The sequence below is a fragment of the Parasteatoda tepidariorum genome, chromosome 11 (assembly GCF_982258835.1).
Source record: "Parasteatoda tepidariorum strain Cologne lab strain chromosome 11, Ptep-v5.0, whole genome shotgun sequence".
Lineage (NCBI taxonomy): Eukaryota > Metazoa > Arthropoda > Arachnida > Araneae > Theridiidae > Parasteatoda > Parasteatoda tepidariorum.
In genome coordinates, this window is record NC_141765.1 from 22,908,567 (window position 1) to 22,923,576 (window position 15,010).

The 15,010-nt window shown below is 27.0% G+C and overlaps 1 protein-coding gene across 6 annotated transcripts in view; it reads left to right on the plus strand.

Moving 5' to 3' along the window:
- The window catches only part of LOC107452613 (uncharacterized), a 106,614-nt gene that overhangs the window by 21,650 nt on the left and 69,954 nt on the right, over positions 1-15,010 (plus strand). The window contains exon 1 of one of the 6 annotated variants that reach the window (XM_071187644.2): positions 4,514-4,847. The exons of 4 other annotated variants lie outside the window; for them this stretch is intronic. The gene's annotated coding sequence lies outside the window, so the exon portion shown is untranslated. Of the gene's footprint in view, positions 1-4,513; positions 4,915-15,010 lie in introns of those variants that run through there. One more of the 6 variants, XM_071187643.2, reaches the window with a different exon arrangement.

Consider the following 15,010-nt stretch of genomic DNA (forward strand, 5'->3'; position numbering starts at 1 on the left):
ACGGCAGTTCCTTTTTAAAAGGAAGGAAATAGTGTTAAATACATGTATAAATACACGCTCCGTCAAAGCCTATTATTTATATATATCATGTTGTCAATAATTCATGTCACATTACACCATATAGTTTGAAAAAGTGTAAAAAATTGATAAAAATGTCTGCTCTATATTGATTGACGACTTGCATCAAAAAATCAAACGATTGTCATTGTTTTTATACATAAAACTTAACATATTCTCATGAAACGCATTGTTCAACGTCAAGAGGCTTAACTCCTGACCGAACTCAACCGTCAAATGGGTGTTGACTTCAGGGGATAAATGTTTTTAGTTATTAATATTTAATTTCCCAAATAAATTGCTAAATATTTTTTACTTTAGAAATATGGGAAATAAAAAGCCGTCGTCCTAGCAGAATGGGAGAAATACATCCCGCCGAATTTTTCCTGACAAAATTTTAGTTAAAATTCTGCAATTAGCATTTTTATAGGAATAGTTAAGTATTACAAAGGAAATTTAGTGCTACATATGCTTTTAGATTTGTGAAAAATATCTTTGTTTTTGCGTAAGAGAACTATTTAGTTTGATTTAAATCATTTTTTGTCAATTTAAAAAAATTAAAATATTTTTTTAAGAGAACTAAGCATATGCTAATGTACTATATTAAGTGACCTATTATTTATATATATATATATCATGTTGTCAATAATTCATGTCACATTACACCATATAGTTAAAAAAAGTGAAATGATAAAAATGTCTGCTCTATTATTAACTGACGACTTGCATCAAAAAATCTAACGATTCTCATTTTTTTAATGCATATTCTCATAAAATGCTTCTATAACATCAAAAGGCTATCCTGCAATGTTGGATTTTAGATTAAATTTTTGATTTGCTTTTTTTTGGATATGTTTCTATACTTAATAGATTTTTGATGATAAGTATTATTAGACAGCACAAAACATTAAAGTGATAAAATGATGTGATTTGTAGTTCTGATTAAGTAATTTACAACTTCTCATCTCTCAGTTTTTAGATTTTTTAAAATCTAGTTTTATTACAGTTTAAACTAACGAAAACTGATTTGGGTGACGCTAAAAAATTCTTTTAATTTTTATTGCATAAATACAAAGACAATTATAAAAAAATATAAAAACCAGCTACTGTATACTGTTTAACTCTATATCAAAAACTGTTTGCAAAATTATAATGGCATAATTTTGTCAGAAAAAAATTGATAGAAAATCCAAAATACACCACGCTTTATATCTGAAATTGTTTTTGGGAGGCAGTCTCGTATTTTATATGTATCGAAAGATACTGCCAAAAAAAATAAAATAATCAAAAACATATTTAGAATTTTCTTTCCCCACCTTCACCCCTTTTACGGTTGAGTTCTTCCAGGAGAAGAATGACCCCTTAACTCCTGACCGAACTCAAACGTCAAAAGGGTGTTGATATCAGTGGATAAAGGTTTTTAATTATTAATATTTATTTTTCTCAAATAAATTGCTAAATATTATTTACTTTACTCATCAGCATTTTTAGAAATATTGAAAATAAAAGGCCGTTGCCCTAGCAGAATAGGAAAAATATGTGGTGCCACATTTTAAAATTTCAATGGTTTTTTTTTTTTTTTTGACAAAGTTTTAGTTAAATTCTGCAATAAGCATTTTTAAAGAGGTATTTAAGGATTTTAAAGGAAATGTAGTGTTATAGATTTTTAGATTTTCAAAATATATCTTTGTTTTTGCCTAAAAGAAATCTTCAGTTTGATTCAAATTGGTTTTCATCAGTTTAAAAAAAATATAGGTATTTTTTAAAAAAAAAATATTTAAAAAAAAAACGCATGCAAATGTTGCTACTCAATGCATAATTTTATTGCTTTGATTTTTGAAAAAAATCCATAGCAATTTTACTAGTAATCAAGCATAATTTTTCACAATCTAATTCAATTAAACCTATATTTTTCATCTTTTTTTTTTAAATATATCCTACTGTGCTTATCAATAAAAGTTGCATTGAGAGAATAGACATCAAGAATTTAGCCTAAAATCCAAGATGGCTCTTAATAACAGGCTATAATTAAAACTTGTCTTTTTTATTTAAATTATAACTAAAATAAGTGAATTAGCAATCAGATCACACTAAATCGGATTGTTAAAATTCATATATAATCTACAAATTACCACATCTTCAACCTAGTATGTAAGTAGAGCACTGTTTGTTTTATTCGTACGCTTTTTACATTCGTTGTCTTAGCTCAACCTTGATTTATACTTATCGTTTTAAAGTGAAAAAATTCAATTTTAAATCGTTTTATTTTTAACAATTTTTGACGTAATTTTTCGATATTTTGATTAATTTTTTTTTAGCTTTAAAACTCGAATCATTAAGTTTAAGCAAAATCTAATTAAACGTTAATCGTTATCCACTGTCAAAATGACCCGTACCTTATACAATTTTGTGGATAGCGATTAAGGGTTAAAAATAAAAGTCTTCAAGTCCTGTAAGTTTTTTCTTAAATGTTTTGAATAACGTCTAAAAAATTTTTGTTAAAGTTTTCAGAATTGGAGTATTTGTAATCGTTATAAATATAGTAAAATGAACTCTCTTTGTTTTCCTTTTTTAATAATAGCGATGTTTCCACCAAAATTTTATTTCAGTAAAATTCTTTAAATTATCTGTTTGTATTTAGAAATCGAGAAATTATACTATCATAAATAGTTGAAATTTTATGTGTTTCTCTAAATATGTCTTATCTCGCCTGTTCTGAGAAAACTGAGACACATTATTAAGCTATTTATTTTATTGATGTATAAAATGGAAGCTCTTTCTCTAAATCTGCTTTGTTTCATATTTATTCAACTATATTTTTCTTCCTAAAACAAATGTTAAAAACCATATAATTCATACACAAAGTTTTTTGACCTTGAAATCACCTTGTGTGTATCTGTTACTCGCCATCAATGATATTTTCACCCCTCAAATGAAAAAAAAAGCTTTTTCTATTTTTTTACTTCTTTGAGGTGAGTTGAGATGCAGAAATTTCCGGTGCTGAGCGGTGAGGAAGGAGGGGTGGGGGGAACATCAGTGCAATGTCATTTTGTACACAAACCTTTGACTTCTTTGCCCTTCGTCGAAGTTGTGATAGTTATTTTACTACCTCCATCTATTTTATTGTTAATAAAATTATTTCGCAATTATTATCATTTGTTTACTTATGGTTTAACTGAAGGGCTTATTTTAATGTAAAACAATGCCAAAACTCAATAAAAAGTAGAGAAAAACAATAGGTAAAATCCGGTACATACTTTCATATTTCAATCTTTTCTTTCTGATGTTATTGGGATTATATGTTATATCATCACTATATATATGTATGTGTTATATATGTATGCATATGAATCACAGGAAAAAAAGTACCTCTTTAAAAATTGGATGAATTTAACGAGTGATTCGATTCGAGTTGTTCTGCTCGAATTTAAAATAATTAATTATTTGAATGTATTCAAATCTTTTTTTTTATATATCAACTACGCAAGAATTGATTTGAAATTCATGGAAAGAAACTTAATATTTTTTATTTGTACTTCTTCAATAACAGTATCATTTATAATGTGTCAAATAATAAGTCTCTCAGTTAATTGTTCAGTTTAAGAAATAATAAAAGAAGCATTTTATTTTAAAAGCATTATTATTATTTTTTTTTAATCACTGGTTTGAAAAGTATTTGTGTAAAAATTTCTTAAAGCTTCTTAAGTGCTCTAATCTTTTTGGAAACATAAAAAATTTCCGAAAAACTTCAAATTACTCTTTCTATATTAAATAATTTTTAATACAATAATTAAATAAACTCAAGTTTAGTTTTCAATTGCGAATTTTAAGGAAAGCTTTTTTTTCCTTCTGCATTTTTAACTAATAACATTTAAGATTTCCTTTTTATGTATTTTTGAAACAAATGAAGTTTTTAATCAGGTAAAATTTAAAATGTAGGTAAAAATTGTTTCATATTTTCCCCGCATTACAATTCATTGCTGTATAAAAATTAGTTAATTAAAATTTTAATAGTTCGTATACTTAAACATTTTATTATTATTAAACTTAAACACCTAGCTAACTCTAAATTACATCAGCGTATAGAAAAAGAATTAGAACTTTAAAATTTACTTCCCCCTTTTTTTCATTGAATAAACAAAAGGGTAAATATCTTTCTTACTATGTTTTCTTTACTTTAAATCAGCTTAAAATCCTTCACTTTTTTCTTTTCACAATTTCATCCTTTTTATCGCTTTGGTAGACAAAACCGAAGAAGAGTCTAATTTATAAATGACTTGAAAAGCAACTTTTCTTTTTGTTGGGAAGAAATACTCTTTCTTATGAAGTGGCGGGCGCCCGAATATCGTGGGTGTAGTATCGATCTCGGGAAGATATAAGTAAACAGAGTGTGATGCTCCGTTACCATGGTGATAGTTTCTGTGACGTCTCTTAAGAGAAGGAGACTAGTTAAACCGCGCGCTGATTGTTTTCGTGTTGGGCTATCAACCGATGTATATCTATCTCAAAGTTGACTGTCTGATGTGGTTTTATTAATAAAAAACCGAGAAAAAAAACCGTGTGATTTTAAACGACAGAATAATGTCTAGTCGTACTAATAGTTCATGCCTATAAACCCATTTGTTGAAAACAAATGAATAGTTAGGAAGAAAAAGAGATATTTTGAGATATTAGAAATGTGCAATGGCGCGAACAGAATAAAGACCATCTGGAACATAAATTGTTACGTAACGCGTACTCCATAGTTAATGTCTTGAAATTGCGGAAGAAATCTAGGAAAACGTTACGAGGTATTTTTCCTGTATGTTATTTTTTCAGTCATCGTCTGAATTTACATTCGAATTGTCCTAAGAACAAGTAAGATAGATTTTTTGTACATTTTTCTAAACTTTTAATTGAAAGTAATACGCACTTGTTAGTCTTAGCACTAGCTAATGTCATGAAATTGCGAAAGAAATCTAGGAAAACATTACGAGGTATTTTTCTTGTATGTTATTTTTTCAGTCATCGTCTGAATTTACATTCGAATTTTCCTAAGAACAAGTAAGATGTTTTGTGCATTTCTAAACTTTTAATTGAACGTAATACGCACTTGATAGCACTAGCTAATGTGTTGAAATTACGAAAGAAATCTAGGAAAACGTAACGAGATATTTTTCTTGTATGTCATTTTTTCAGTCATCGTCTGAATTTACATTCGAATTTTCTTAAGAACAAGTAAGATGTTTTGTACATTTTTCTAAACTTTTAATTGAAATTATAATTGAAGTTTCTGTTACTAAATTTCACTTTCAAAATTGAAGTTATTATGTAATGTAAATATACATTAATTTTTGTTATTACAGTGTATGCCTAATTAAAATTGTCTCATAATACGCACTTATTTGAAATTCTATAAAAGTAAAATGTTTCATACAATTTTTCTGTTTTTATTTAGTTTATAATTGAAATGTTTCTGTTCACTTTTTCAATCGCGAAATTAATACAATAAATAAATATACATTTTTAAGGTCGTTATTATTTCAGGACTAATTATAAGTGGTACATAATACGCATGCTTATATGCATACAATTGTTACATAAGATGCACTCGGTAGTTCATTTCTTGTAATTGGGACTAAAATCTAAGACTGCATTGCGGAGTATTTTTCGTGTGTGTGTTATTTTCTTCCGTATTAATTGGGATTTAAATTTCCTGAAAACAAGATGTTTCGTATATTTTTTCTATGTATTTTCTTTTGTTTGTTTATAATAAACATACTCTACCTGTCATTAATTTAAATCTCTTTTTTTTTTAAATTTATTTATTATTATTTTTTGTAATTTTTTCATCAAGAGCATGCAAAGTGTATTTCACTTAAATGCTCACGTAGTTGTGGTAAAACTGAATGTATTCATTTTACTTTCAAATATTGGTTTTAGAAAATAGTTTAAGCTAGTTGTCCCAAAGCGAAAATTTTATTACATTAGTTCAAAGTTACTTTTTGTATTTCCTGGAAAAACTGATAGAAACAATGGGGTGCATTGAATTTAAAGAGGAAAAGTGAACATATTTTATTTTCGTTATTATTGTGTATGTCTTAAATAACTTAATTTACTAATTATAATCAATTGTAAAATTCTTTATTTAAATGAGTTTTTGGGGAATAGATATACTTAAAAATCAAAGGAAATTAAATAAAAATAATTTCGAGTACTTTAATATAATTGTTTAGTTTCACAAAATAAACGCTTTTTTAAAAGAGCATAGAAAAAATATCCTTGAAACTATTTTTCGTACTAAAGCAAAAATATCTTCCAAAGAGAAAAGTGTACTCTTACTTCAACAGTTTAAAAATTTCTGTGTGAAAATGTTTCTCTGTAATAATTAAAAACAGGAACGTTTTTTTTTTTTTTTAAATTTACATAAAATACAGAGCAAAATATACTTTTATCATCACACATTGCATTAGTTTAATCTTCACATTCTGATGCCGTTATTATAAATACAACCTAACAATTATTTAGAACCAATTATATGCGTTTAGAGCCGTTAATGCACTAAGAACACTACAAAAAGATGTAAAATATAATATAACATATTGAAATATAAGTCTTTTCTTATAATTACTTATTATTAAGTTAAAAATATGCTGTGTTTTTGCACTATTAGTTTTAAAAATGGCTAAGCTTTTTCCTCTGAAAGCTGACATCATTAAGTTCTCAAAAAAAAGAAGAAAAAAAAGAATTGTATCTACTTGAAGTTTTAAAATTTTAGTTATTTACTTTTTGAACCCTTGCAGCACAATTTACGAAACGAGTTGTTAGGTTCGCGGAAGAGGATTATTTTTACTTCGCTCAACATGGCTCCACGCATTGAACCGATGCCAAAAAGATTCCCCGAAGTCTAAACTTAAAAAGAAAGAAAATTAATTAGCTCTTGTACGCTTTGCATATGAATGGAACTTCCCGAGAAATTCTTTCACTCTTTTGTGTACTAATTCAAATTTCGTGTGCCAAATTCTTAATTTGATATTTGTACTGTTTTTTCTCCCTCGAGTCAGTGTTCCTAGATCACCTTGAAAATTATTTTGTTGTATCAGTTAGTTTGCAATAATCAATATTCCTGAAAGAAATTCAGTTTATTGAAATCGAGAATAGTAATGTTTAATTATTTATGAAATCTATTAGTTGTTGTCATTCTCCGGTTCTTGCGAAATGTTTTTCATAATGGTTAACAAGACAGTAATTTCAAAAACATGGAATTTTTAGAAACTTGTATTTAAACTGAAGATCATTAATGTTAGTCTATCTGATTCTCGTATTTTGAATTTATTTCGCTTGAAAGGGATTAAAAAAATTTTATAAATTAAAATATTAATGGAAAAAAATTTTCTGGAATATTCTAGGAATAATACTTTCTAAAGCTGCGGAAATTTCTTAATAGTTGGAAGGTATGCTTGGTATCTGTAAACTAGCATTTAAATTATCCTTATTAATTACTATTTATAGTTTTATGATCCAATAAGTACTAATACATTTTATCTATATGCATTCAATTTGTATTAGTTTATTTTCAAATATTTTAATAATCTCGTATTTCATTAAATGAAAATATAAATAGTGTTAGTTACGATTGATCAGAAGTTTATATTAGTAATTAATTGAAAATTGGTTTAAGAATAGTGTTAGTTTTGTGATGCGCAACCTACTGCAATCGAATTGTTAAAAACTAGATGTTTGCAATCGAAAACTTCCAATTGCTCTTCAAGAGCCGACGCCTCAGAGGTTAGAGCACTCACCTCCCAATTAGGTGAACCTGATTCGAATCCCAGCGTTGGTTGGTCGATACGAATTCCGGTGACCACAGTGGTAGACGAATCATGGGTTAAGAGTCCCCTTGTCGTCATGCTGACCGTGGGAGGGTTCCGTGGTTTTCCTCTCGATGTGCAAATGCGGGTTAGTTCTCTCAAAAAGTCCTCCACGAAGGCATATTTCTCCCAATACTTGACACAAGAGTTCCCTTGTCTTCTGGATTAAGTTCAAAATTACAAGGCTACAGAGTTGAGCATTGGTAGACGTAAACCCATAATTGGGTCTGCTGCTAATCGACAGCTAAAAAATAAAATTGTTCTTCAAACTGTTGAAAATAACAGCAATAAAATTCCAAGACGCAGAAGTACCAAAGAATTTTTAATTTTATTTTTAAAGCAATTTTTCTTTAATTGGAACATGTTCAAAACATATGTAGTTCAGGAAATTATTTTAAAATATAAGAGTTAAAAAAAAAAATTCTTTAACATACACTTCCAAAATATTATGTACATAATTTGGAAATAAATTTAATATAATGTACTGACCTTGACTTTTAAGAAGAAATTAGTAATTTTCTTAGCAGAATATAGTAGAATATATACAGAAATATTACGTATCCAAATTAGTACAGCATAGAATTTGTAAATAAATATTATATTCTGTAATTTGTCTTCGAAGAAAAGAATATTTTTCTTAGCAAAAATATTTGCATAATACAATCAGCAGAATATAATACAATATACAGAATATGAAGAGGTTGTGCGTCTTTGTTATAGTTGTTAATTTAAAACTAGTTAGCAAAAAATAGATTTTTCTTGCGATTCAAACTAAAAAAAAAACATTGAATTTATTTCCCTGTTATGAAATTAAATATGAATTTTTTTCAAAATGAAACATCTGATTTCTAAAATCACAAAATTAACGAATAATACAGATATATAAGTATTCAATAAGATAAAGATGAATTTGATTGCTACTCTCAGCTGCAGTTAAATTTATTAACAAATTGGTTCTATCTTCTCTTTGAATCATGCTCTAATTTGAATGTGATAAACATATCCATGAAGTCTTTGAAAGCTTATTTTGATAGTTTTTCTTAGCGTGGATAATATTAGCAGTCATGTTGTTTGTTTGTCGTCATTCCTGAAGTTTTCAGTGTGGTCATGCGTAGGATGAGTGGCTGTTGCTATTCTTGAAATACTTTACGAGCAAAGAAAAAGAAACTGTTTTGGCTATCGTGAAGGGCGTCTTTTGTGTTTCTTTCTTTTACGTTTTCTTCCAGTATTTGTTAGTTTGGAAGTATTGATGTGCTACTTTTGTACTGTTAAATATATTGGTGCATTTTAAACTGTAACAATGTTTATATTTTTTAGAAACTTTTTGGATAATATTACATTAATAGTTTTGTCCACATTTCCAGTTGGTAAGGTTCTGAAATTTTCTTAAATAAGAATTTCGATCAGTTGGTTGTAGCATAACTACAATCGCAAATTTATTTCATCGTACTAATGTGTTCTGTTATTAGCAATAAAGAAAAAAAAATTACGAATTTTCGGCATTTAATTTTTAAGTAGGTGATTTTTTTTAAAATTTAAATTTGGACTGGTAGAAGTTAATAAAACAAACTAAGTGAATAAAGTACAAATGAAAGTACATAAATGGACATAGTATAGTATAGTTTCAGTTTTATAAACAAGAACCTTCCTCAGTGTCTGCACACTAAATGAGGTTCATTTGGTGTTTAGACACTGAGGAAACTCTAAAGTGTTTTAGTTTGCGAATACACTTATAAAATATTAAAAATATATTTAAAAAAAATATGTGCCACACAGATTTTTTATTTTGTTAATATCCATTCAGCATCTATATTTTTTATGCACATGGATATCTGCGTATAATTTTGAAATATTGATCCAAAATGTGTAGCTTTTCATTACAGAGCTGTAAAAATTCATTATAATATTTTATCAATAATATGAAGTCATTTTTTGTTAAATATATTTTACTACTTTTTTTTTTAAATCTTGTTTCAAGATACACTTTTTTTATTAAATAATTGAAATAAAAAATAAAATACAAAGTCTCATCAAAGAATTTGGTTTCTGAAAAGTTTTTGACATGACGATAAAAACCGTGGTAAAAATCGTCACGCATGAGAAACTTGCCAACCCTGATCGTAACTAAATCAGAACTAAATCGTGTAAAAACAAAAATAAATAAATAAAATAAAATAAATGATAAAGATTCTACCATTCTAATAAAAATAAATAAAAAGATTCTAAATCCATCCAATTCGTTTTATTTTTAATAAGATAACGTTTCTCTTAGATCAATCAATGCCTTATTATTATTTAAAAAAAATGTTATTTCCTACAATTCTTTTATCTCTTAGTTCCCAGAAACTTTTTATCATCTTACATTGCGTTGCTTAACACAACTAAAAAAAAAAAGTAATTCGGTTTGAGATTTTTATTGAAAGAAAGAGAGTAAAAAACTTCATTGTTAAAAGAAGGTGAACTTGATATTATTCTTTAATCATCAGTGATTGGCTGGACGGGATCACAGAGGGGAGCGAGGGGGGTTGTTGACCTACTTTTATTTCGTTTGTCTGATTTCTAATATAAATTCACTTAAAGAAAGAATTTCACTAAAAATCTAATTTCACTATTTTCTCATTTCATCAATAAAAGCAATATTTGGAAAATCCGCATCTTGTAAAAAGTTTATTGCTTATAATTAAATGACTCATTTTTATTTTGTTTGTCTACTCTCTATTATAAAAAAAATCATTGAAGAAATAAAAAATTTTTTTTCTATGTTTAGAAAGTTTAAATTTTGTATAGCTTCATGTACTTAATGATCCACTTCTATGTCAATTGTCTAATTTCTATTATAAATAATCACTAAAAATGAAAAAAAAAATATCTTTTTATTATTATTATTTATTATTATTATTATTATTAGAAAATTTATGTATTACGATTTGTTTCTTCGGTTTTTATTTGGAATATATTCTAGGGTTTTTTTGGTTTCGAAATTATGTTCTTGCATCGACGTACTAAGCATGTTTCTGCATGCTTAATCAAATTTACATATTCGCATTCTAAAATTTAGCTACTTAACAATATACCAATAAAAAGTAGGTAGGTGTCAAGTTAATATAAGGCAACTTAGTTTTTCTTAACCTAATAATTATCATTATAGTTATTTATCAAGTGCTCCTTTTCTTGAAAAGTTGTCTTTCTTTGATTCTATGTTCACAATTGCTAGTAAACTATATTAATAAATGCGGGATTGAGCTAAAAGAATGTCCATTTATTAGGGATTCAGAAAAACTGGGAGTTGCTTCGCTATTACGGTGATATTTTCTTTAAGAAATTTCTTGATTTTGATGAAATATTTTTTACAGTATTGTATAAACGAGTAGTGCTTAAATTTAAATGTTTCTCGTATTGTTTACCTGCCCCCCCTTTTTTTCTTTTTTTCTGATTCTCTTGGCAACGTTTCCGATTTTTTTCCTTCTCTTGTAGACTAAATAGAGATGGACGTGGGTAATGTGGGAAAATGTTTCCGAATATCTGAGGTTGCAAATTAAAATGTTTAATTGCATTTGAAAAATAAATCTAATAATTGGTGTTGGGTCGAAAAATTTTTGATATTAATTTGCAGATTTTTAAGAAATATTGTGGCCGATATGTGTGCGATTATTAAAGTAAGGAAGTAAATTATTAAGATTTAATTTTCAGTTATTTATTGTTCACATGAAAAGAGAAATTTCCACCGACAATTGCCTTAGCAGAGAAATTGTTTTTAAGTTCTAAAATAAAATATTATCTATCTCTAAAAAATAGTTTATAATTCTACTCAATCAAACTTTTATTTTTTTATAAAAAAAAACAAAGTCTCTTCAATTGCAAAATAAAGCAGTTAACATTGCAAAATTTCCCGTCGTACTAAAAATCATTGAAGAAAAAATTATCTCCTAAATCAAAACTTATTTAATTATGAACAACGATAATCAAACTCTAATAAGACATTATCGCGATAATTATAGACAGAGATGCTATTGTAAGTGTCGGAACTTTTTGCTCGTCAAATAGATTTATTTTCAAAATTACTCTGATATTTTTAAAATTCTGAAAACAATTTAAGAAAATCATTGAAATGTTCTTTTTTTTTCAATTTTTGTTGTCGAATGTAAAAATAATGTAAATTAGTTAAGTAGGAAATAATATTGTAAAATATGAATCTTCTCTGACCTCCTAGCACAAGTTATAACAAGTTATTGGCATTATCAAAGTTCTCTTTATATTGCTTTTTAGAAGTTTGATTGAGCGTTGTCTGTTCAAGATCAAAATGTAAACAGCTGCTTTTCCATCTGGATTTTTCTTATTTTTTTTTATTACTTTCTCTAATTAGTGCTCTGGCCACTTAAAACTAGCTTTTCATTTATATTGATGACGATAATTGAATAGTGTTTCTTTTTCTCAATAGCCATCTGGATTGAAATGCTGAATTCAATGTTTATTTAATTTTGTGTAGAATCTAAAGTAAATATAGTTATAATAGTTTAATAATAGTTTTTCTTTTTTTAATTTCATAATTTTCATTGAAAACTAAAACGTCGATAAATTAATTAACGTCTTTATTTGCTAAATCATAACAAGCATTAGTTAAAATTGATATTTAGCTTTGTATAAAACATTAAAAAATTATATTTTGCACTTATATTTGCACGCTGATATATATTTTCTTTAAAAGTGTTATTTTTTCTGCTATTAAAAAAAAAATTCGACGGTCAGTTAATAGATATTTTTAATTATTTCCTTAAAAAAATTAATGAAGTACCCCCGGAACAGCTAGTTTTTCGCCATAAGGACTAATGCTCTACAATTTCTTAAAGACAATTAGCATATTGGTGGTAATGATATCAGCATTTCGCGCCGGTCGCCTTTATGTCTCTAAACAAATTTCATTTCTTTACACATCTAAAATATGTTACGTTATACAGTAAATCCATTTTTTGGAGAATCCGGCATCCCAAAATTGGTTGAGTACATATTTACAAACCAAATAATAATAATAATAAATAAAAAAAGAAATCGTAATTTGCTTAGTAAAATTCGACTTTCCTGGTTTTATTTATTTATTGTTTTTCTTGGTCTGGTTTTATGCATTTTTGACTTTCTTAAAAAATTATTTTAAAACGTTATCTTCATCTCTAGGTGATATAAGCATAGGTTTAAATTTTATTGACACATAATTTATTTCATGTTATGTTTGTCATAATTTAAGCGATCACGAGATAACTATTATTCACAGTATCGCTGCATTTGATATAGATTATTTACATTGTCGATAAAAAGTTTGCGTGAGTCTTTCAACTATGTCAGCTCTTACGAATATCTATCTAACAAATGTAAATAGCTTTTTTATTCTTTGATTTATGTAATATTGCAATTTAAACTAAAGTATTTTCTTGCTATTTTATTCTGTTTCATTTTTTTTTTAATCCTAATATAAACGCTATTTTATAATATAACAACTGTTTTATAATATTTTTCGAATAAAATTAGTTTTCTTTTCACTGTACGTGTTTCCACCAGTTTTATATAGATTATTTGTTTTTCATTGTTTATTTGCTTTTGCTTATTTAAGTCGATTAGCGGATAAAATATGTTATACCCATAATCTGGATATGTGCCTTAGAGTCATAATGTATAGGTTAATTTAAGAAATTTTGAGTGTTCCCGTAAAACAGGGGTCTGTTTAGAAGAAATTTGGGTTCGTTAACGGACCCTTCACAAAATATTTTAACTTTAAATCGGACCCTTCACAAATTTGTTTATCTTCATTATTTTTTTGTCAATAGAATAAACTCTTCCCAGGAAGGGGGTAAAGAAGACAAATGTAAACGAACAAAGTTTTGTCTTCGGCAGACGCTTCTTCCATTATTCGTACGAAATGAATATTCTGCATTCAGCAGTTTAGGCTAAATACCAAATATTTGTATGTTGCATCTCTAATTTAGTAGCAATTGCTGTTTATTTTTTGAAATTTAATTTTTTTAAAAATATAATATTTTTTTAAAATATAATCTTGTATGTCTTTACAATTTAAAAACTCCTTGAAAAAGTTTTTTGCAATAACAGGATCCCATTTGCACAAATTCACAAAAGCCGGACCTTGGTTGAAAGAATGTGACTTAACCTTTATTTTATATTCACAAATTACGTGTAATTTTTCCACAAATTTACAAAAACGGACCTTTCACAAAATGTCTGGACAGACCCCTGCCGTAAAATCCTTTCTTCAACTAGCCCTATGACGCAGAATTGTTGTTAAACTTCTTTTTTTCGTACTTTTTTCCATTATTTAGTATTAATTTTAGGTTAAAATAAGTGAAAAATATTATATATAGTAATTTAATAATTCCGTCTTTTTCTGCGTTAAAGGTGAAATCTACCAAACACGGCTCGTTTTCAAACAATATTTTAAATTTGTATTTATGTGCAGTTATTTAGATCTAATCGAAACGATTATTCACTATTAAAATTTCTTTAATTTACGAAATCAATTACTGATAAAGTTTTGAATATGGATGAAATAAAAATCAAACTTTCTTTTAAATTTTAAATTTCAGTACAAATATAATTAGAATAGACAACAGATTTTTTTGATTTAATATTAGAATGCTCTTTGTAATTAAAAAACTACCAACCAAAATATATATTTCGCTTGCAATTAGAGCGTCGGCAAAAAATATATAAAAGGAACATCGTTGTCCTAGCACCCACCGCTAGGATACCGCAACCTAGCAACTGGTTCTAGGAATATCTTCGTAGTCCTAGCAACTGGCGTCCTAGCAACCGGTGTCCTAGCAACCACTACGTAAATATCACATTATCCCACATTTTGTATGCTTTTGATAAAAATAAATTTAAAAGATGGTTTTGATTATAAAATCTATGTAGTGAAATATTTTCTAAAAATCTTCGTACTTATTTGAATTATATACAGATAATTTTATTGTTCGTATAAAAGTATTTACACTTGAACTATAAATTTATATTGTAGATTGCATATAACTATGACTTAAAATCCAATTTGGGCATTACTGTCTCGAAATATTATGGGATACCAAAGTGTAAAGATTTTA